General features: G+C 37.7%; 1 non-coding gene across 1 annotated transcript; it reads right to left on the bottom strand.

Annotated features, from left to right (window-relative positions):
- Positions 1-1,209: 1,209 nt before the first annotated feature.
- On the bottom strand, positions 1,210-1,316 carry LOC141699389 (small nucleolar RNA R71). Its single transcript, XR_012565856.1, has one exon. It is a non-coding gene; the product is annotated as a small nucleolar RNA R71 (small nucleolar RNA).
- Between the last annotated feature and the right edge of the window lie 6,439 nt (positions 1,317-7,755).

Genomic DNA, 7,755 nt, shown 5'->3' with positions numbered 1-7,755 from the left:
GCTAGCATAGGTTTATGTATGAATTGTCATGCATAATTCATGGAATAGTTTTAATCATCTTACCTGCCCTATATAATCACAATAGATAACTTGTTCTTAAACCGTTATGTTTTCAAATTCTATAGACATATAGGGTCTAAGCATAATTTATGTCTATTTGGCTTCTATCTTGATTGTGGATGCTCAGTAGTAGGGTATACGTATATCAAAAGATAACATATACTAATTTCGTGTTATCAAATTTGTTATCATCACCATCACATACTAAGATTAAAGACATAAATTATGAATAAAGTATTTAATGAAGTTAGAATCCCATGTTTTATTCCATATAAGTAATTCACTTTTAATCTCTTAGTTAATGTATGCTAGTATAATCTCTTAAGTAGTTAATCAACTCAAATTTGTTACTTGTCTTAGCTGTGAAGGATAATCATACATTATTGCATAAGTGCATAATCTGAACTTAACCTAAAGCAGTCTATGTGGGAACGAACTTGACTTAAATCTTTTACTACTTCTGATCGCGTACGCTTGCATGTATTTTCGCGTGTGTTTTCCTGCGAACAAGTTTTTGGCGCCGCTGCCGGGGACTCGCTGTTAATTTTTAGATTATGTGCTTGATATTAGTGGTCGTTAAAGTTCACTGACTCAGATTACTTTACTTACTACGGTTACTTTGTTGTATTTTAGGTACTCTGGAGAGTGTGTAAGTGAACACGTTCTCAATCTCGTAAGGAAACACTAGACGAAGTTAAAGAAGAGGAAAAAGAAGTTTTTGAAGAAGTTAGAAAAGGTGAAGAAGAAGTGATCATTACAATGAGAGAACCAGTAGCAGCAAGGAAAATGTTGATGGATTATTCTCAACCAAAGATCAATGACATTTAATCTAGCATTGTTAGGACAACTATTGCAGCTAATAGCTTTGAGATCAAGCGTGGCACAATTCAGATGGTGGAGAATTCTGTCCAGTTTTGGGGTGCTCCAACGGAAGATCCCAATATGCACATTAGGGATTTCATCGATATCTGCGACACCTTCAAGTTCAATAATGTTTCTGAAGATGCTGCGAAACTGATACGTTTCCCATTTTCTCTAAGGGATAAAGCTAAGAGGTGGTTCCACTCTCTACCACCAGGTTCTATTGTGACATGGGAGGATCTTGCTCAGAATTTTTTTACTAAATTCTTCCATATGGAAAAGATAGCTGCAATCAGGAATGCTCTTACTCAGTTTGCGCAGCAATCAGGTGAATCTCTATGTGAAGCCTGGGAGCGCTACAAGGAGATACTTAGGAAGTGTCCTAATCATGGAATGCCTGACTGGATGGTGATCAATTGCTTTTATAATGGTTTGGGAGCACAATCAAGACCTATGCTTGATGCAACATCAGGTGCAGCCTTATGGGCTAAGAGCTATGAGGAAGCTTATGAGCTAATTGAGATGATGGCTACGAATGAATATCAAAATCGGCTACCACAAGGCAAGGTAGCAGGAATTCTGAAGGTGGATACAGCTATGACTATCACTACGCAGCTAAAGGCGTTGACTATGAAAGTTGATTCTCTGATCAAATATGGTGTTCATCAGATAGCCAGTGTTTGTGAGCTTTGTGCAGGTTTGCATGCGACGGAGCAATGTTCTATATCTAGTGAATCAGCTCAGTTTGTGAGCAACTTTCAGAGGTCGCAGCATCCAGTTCCTATCAGTTATCATCCTAACAACCGCAATCATCCTAACTTTAGTTGGAGTAAGAATCAGGGTGGTATGCAACAGCCTTACCAGCAGTTTGGAAACAAGCATTTCAATCCTCCTGGTTTTCAGCAATAGTTTGCACCAAGGCAGTAATTTCAGCCACATGGAATGCAACAACAATCTCATGGAGGTGTCAGTCCATCTTCGAATGAAAAATCTGAATTGGAGGAGTTGAGGCTTATGTGCAAAATCCAAGCGGTTTCTACCAAAAATCTGGAGAATCAAATAGGGCAGATTGCTAACACCTTGTTGAACCAACCTCAAGGAACTCTTCCAAGTGACCTGGAGGCTAATCCAGGAAAGAGAGATGTCAAAGAACAGCTTAAGGCAATCACCCTGACGTCTGGAAAGGTCATGAGCCCCCAAAATCATCAAAACGAAGATTCTGAAATTTTTCTCCAGAAGGAGGGCGCGCCCCCGCCCTATAGCAGCGTGCCTGCGCCCCTCCCAGTTTCAGAAAGTGAAAAAATTGAGAAAAAGGCTGATCAGAAGGATGGAGAAGTGGAACCGAAGAAGAAATATGTTGAAAACACTACTCCTAATGAGAATACAGGAGACAAACAAGTCTATCCACCACCTTCATATCCTAAAAGACTTCAGAAGCAGGAGTTCGACAAGCAATTTGCCAAGTTTCTGGAGGTTTTCAAGAAGTTGAACATTAACATACCTTTTGCGGAAGCTCTAGAATAAATGTTGAGCTATGTTAAGTTCATGAAGGGTATTCTATCTCAGAAGCTAAAACTTGAGGAGTTGGAAACCGTTGCTCTAACGGAAGAGTGCAGTGCTATGCTACAACATAAACTACCTCCTAAATTTAAAGATCCAAGAAGCTTCACGATACCGTGTACCATTGGAAATCTATCTTTCGACAAGTGTTTGTCTGACTTGGGAGCTAGCAACAATCTGATGCCCTTGTCCGTTTTCAAGAAACTTGGTCTACCTGATCCAAAATCGGTAAACATGTCCTTGCAACTGACTGACCGTTCCATCACTTATCCGTGAGGAGTAGTGGAGGATGTCTTGGTTAGGTGGATAAACTCATCTTCCCTGCTGATTTTGTCATTCTGGACTTCGAGGAATATAAGAAAATTTCCATTATCTTGAGGAGACCATTCTTAGCTACAGGCCAAACTCTGATCGATGTACAGAAGGGTGAGTTTACTATGAGGGTTCAGGGTCAGGACATTACCTTTAATATCTTCAACGCAATGAAATTCCCTGCTGATGAAGAGGAGGGATTTAAAGTAGAGTTGGTCGACTCTGTAGTGACTTCGGAGCTCGATCAAATGCTAAGTACTAATGCCTTAAAGAGAGCCTTAATATGGGAATCTGATAGTAAAGATGAAGAGGGGGCAGAACAGCTGCAGCATTTGAATGCTTCTCCATAGAAAAGGAGATTAGACTTGCCATTCGAGTCTCTTAGATTATCAGAGCTTAAAAATTCTCGAGAGTGTCTCAAACCATCTAATGAGGAAGCTCCCACACTTGAACTAAAACCATTTCCTGATCACTTGAGGTATGCTTTTTTAGGTGATGCATCTACTTTACCTGTTATTATTACATCTGACCTTTCAGGTAGTGAAGAAGACAGACTCTTGAGAATTCTGAGAGAATTCAAATCAGCAATCAGATGGACTATAGCAAATATCAAGGTAATCATCCCTTCTTATTGCATGCATAAAATTCTGCTTGAGGAACGAAGTAAGCCAACAATTGAATAGCAGAGAAGACTTAATCCTATCATGAAAGAGGTTGTGAAGAAGGAAATTCTTAAATAACTGGAGGCAAGGATCATCTATCCTATTTCTGACAGTTCACGGGTGAGCCCGGTGCAGTGTGTGCCTAAGAAATGAGGCATTACGGTTGTTGTTATTGAGAAGAACGAGCTCATTCCTACTTGGACAGTCACAGGGTGGAGAGTATGCATGGACTATCGAAAGCTGAATAAAGCCACCAGGAAGGATCACTTTCCGCTTCCATTCATTGATCAAATGCTTGACAAGTTGGCTGGTCATGAGTATTATTATCTTCTGAATGGGTACTCGGGCTATAATCAGGTTTGCATTGCCAAAGAAGATCAGGAGAAGACCACATTTACTTGCCTTTTTGCACTTTCACTTTTCGTCGAGTTTCTTTCAGATTTTGTGGTGCACCTGCTATTTTTCAGAGATGCACGATGGCCATATTCTCTGATATGATTGGCACTAATGTGGAGGTGTTCATGGATGACTTCTCTGTGTTCGGGACTTCGTATGACGAGTGCTTGCATAATCTTGGTTTGGTGTTGAAAAGATGTGTTGAGACCAATCTGGTGCTCAACTGGGAAAATGTCACTTCATGATGCAACATGGTATCATTCTTGGGCACAAGGTCTCTAGAAAATGTCTGGAAGTGGATAAGGCAAAGTGGGGGTTATTGAAAATCTTCCTCCACCAATCTCAGTTAAAGGAATCCGCAGTTTTCTTGGTCATGCGGGTTTTTATCGGTGATTCAATAAAGACTTCTCCAAAATCTCTAAATCCTTGTGCAATCTATTAGAGAAGGATGTCCCGTTTAAATTCAATAAAGAATGTCTAGCTGGTTTTGAGAGCTTGAAGAAGAGTTTGACTATAGCACATGTTATTATTGCACCTGATTGGAATGAGCCCTTCGAGATGATGTGTGATGATAGTGATTTTGCAGTTAGAGTTGTTCTTGGCCAGAGAAAGAAGAACATTTTTATGTGGTTTACTATGCTAGAAAAACCTTAATGGTGCTCAGATGAAGTACACTACTATGGAGAAGGAGCTCTTGGAAATTTTTTATGGTTTCGAGAAATTTCGATCTTACTTACTTGGGATAAAAGTGACAGTTTTTACTGATCATGCTGCTAGATCTTCTCATGCTCAGCAGACAGGGGATAGTTCTGGACTTGGAGATGTGCAGTACAGGCGATTGTCTAGGCACATGGATACGATGCACGATATTCACATTCGTTTTGCTACGGATTTGACACATGCTTTGGAACTACTTTGCGGGCCACTGGTGTCGAGGTCGATTGGCCTTTATTTTGAGCTAATTCTGTGTACCCGCCACCTGATACTCCACCCGAGGAGGGTGATCCCCACAACGACTAGGTATGCCTTGTATCCTTGTTATTACCTTCAATGAGGATGTTGAAAATTTTAAGTTTGGGGGTGATAATGTAAGGATTAGCAGTGTATGTTGTGTCCATATAGATTCATATTACATGTTTAGTAATAGTTCATTCGTATTTTTGCATATTTGTTCATTTAGTTCATATTATTTGTTTGCATATGTGTTCATGTTATTATGAAAGTCCATGTAGTTGTATCTGCATGCATATAACATGATCCCGTAGGTTGAGCTGTTTCTGATTGATTGGTTGATGTTAATTTGAGTGTAGTGATGTCGAATAGAGGGATGATTAAGTGCCCAGAAATAAAGTTTTTTCCCAAGTCTTATAGGTTGCTTTTGAACTAGATCATGATCATACTTGTTCTTATTAAAATTGAATCACTTGGTTATATTTTGAATTTTTGTTATTCTCGTAATGACGTAGGAACACTGAATTTTTAAACTAGGGAAAAATATGGATATCATTGCTAGTTGTGAATAAAATTAGGCATCAAATGGCTAGTAGCCAGCTCATATTTTTATGAGTAGTCTAGGATTGAATGAGATGGAGCGAAAACACTCATTCAGAATCAATGAAAAAAAAGTAAAAAAAAAAGAAAAAAAGAAAAGAAAAGAAAAAAATTGTGTTAGTATATGCAAAATTGACCAAGGGTGAGCTCCTTAATACTCGAGTTATTAAGTTCTAGGAAAATTTGTGCATAGTGACCTAAGTCTTGTATAGTATGGGATTCGCTAACCTAACGCTCGCTACATGGGTATTATTTTATAAGTCTTTCGGGACCTCATTCATTGCACGGTCATATAAGCATTTGTGTTTTATGTGTTTTAGTATTATAGCATGATCCTTGTATAACTCTAGTAAAATTGAGGTGTTGTGAGTCATATGTGTTTAACGTTCATTCTATTTATAAACTTTTGATTGTTTTGGCGAAAAATAGGATATGATTATTGATCTAGTATTGGGTGTATATCTGATAAGCGTCGCACACATGCACGTTTCTGGTTTGTAAGTTGGTTTATAGGATTTAGTTGAGCTCTATTTAGAGTCATTACATTCTTAGTGATATTTGCTTATTGATAGGTTTTGGTTATTCTGAGGGGATCGTTGCATCATAATATTAGTTGTATTCATGCATTCATTGTGTTTTTAGTGTCAAGTCTGTTTATGCTTGAGGACAAGCATCTATTTAAGTTTGGGGGTGTGATAAGTGGAATTTATATCCACTTGGAACGCTTCATATCATCTTAAGTTTGTGTTTTGGACTCAAGTATTTGGCATTTTTGATGTTTTTTTTGTTGAATCGTTTCAGGGCACTAGTCGGAGGTGGAGATGATCTTTCAAATGATTTTATGTTGATAAAAGATCAAGGAATGGAGTTGCGAAAGTTTGCACGAAGATCAGAGCAAGAATCAAGAAAATGCAGAAAATTCTCCAGAGAGCAAGCGCGCCCGCGCCCATATTGTCAGAGAGAAAGCGCGCTCGCGCCTGAAGGAGCGCACCCACGCCATGCACTTGTTGCAGAATCCTGATTTGATTCTGATTAGGTGATTTGAAGAGTCCAGGTCAATCGGGGGCTTATATATATTGAAAAGAAGACGTTTTTTAAGAACAAGGAAGCCAAGGAGAACATTAAGAAAACGTAGAGAACACGAGACGACTAAGGAGAAGAAGAATTAGTTCATTCTTTTGTATTCTTCAATTTAGGCGATACTTTTGGATGCTTGTTTTGTTTTTATTTTAAACCCTAGTACTTCTATATTCAATCGTAGTATTTTGAACTTATTTATTACCATATTTTCATTGGAACCCATGGTGACGATGCATTCGATCATGTATAAATCATTTTCATGAGGTTCTAGTGGATTTATTTATGGATTTCAATAGTTGATTGTTTTAAATCATAGTGTGTGGTGATTATGATTTCCTAGTTTGGTTGTGCTTATTCATCTTTGATGCGTAGCTAACATCTAAGATTGTTTGTTAATCTTTATTGAATCGACAGTGAATATAGAGGTTTAGAACTTGCCATGCTAGCATAGGTTTATGTATGAATTGTCATGCATAATTCGTGGAGTAATTTTAACCATCTTACCTGCCCTATGTAATCATAATTGATAACTTGTTCTTAAACCGTTATGTTTTTAAATTCTATAGACATATAGGGTCTAAGCATAATTTGTGTCTATCTGGCTTCTATCTTGATTGTGGATGCTCAGTAGTAGGGTATACGTATATCGAAAGATAGTGTATACTAATTTCGTGTTATCTGATTAGTTATCATCACCATCGCATACTAAGATTAAAGGCATAAACTATGAATGAAGTATTTAATGAAGTTAGAATCCCATGTTTTATTCCATATTAGTAATTCACTTTTAATCTCTTAGTTAATGCATGCTAGTATAATCTCTTAAGTAGTTAATCAACTCAAATTTGTTACTTATCTTAGCTGTGAATGATAATTATACATTGTTTCATAAGTGCATAATCTGAACTTAAACTAAACCAGTCTCTGTGGGAACGAACTTGACTTAAATCTTATACTATTTGTGAGCGCGTACGCTTGCGTGTATTTTCACGGATGTTTTGCTGCGAACAACAGGTGAACAATCAACCGTTTCAAATTTCTTCAATAAATATTTAACATACTTGGTTTGGCTGATGAAGATTCCATTACTTCTTTGGCTGACTTGAAGTCCAAAAAAGTAACTTAATTCTCCCATCATGCTTATCTCTTATTCACTCTGCATGAGTCTTGAAAATCTTTGATATAATTTTTTATTTGTAGAACCAAAAATGATATCATTCACATAAATTTGAACTAGAAACACATCACCACCATGCTTCTTGTAGAATAAATT

This window comes from Apium graveolens, chromosome 11, assembly GCF_009905375.1.
Source record: "Apium graveolens cultivar Ventura chromosome 11, ASM990537v1, whole genome shotgun sequence".
NCBI classification, from domain to species: domain Eukaryota; kingdom Viridiplantae; phylum Streptophyta; class Magnoliopsida; order Apiales; family Apiaceae; genus Apium; species Apium graveolens.
The sequence above is the reverse complement of the archived record's forward strand: the minus strand, read 5'-3'. Positions and strand labels throughout refer to the sequence as shown.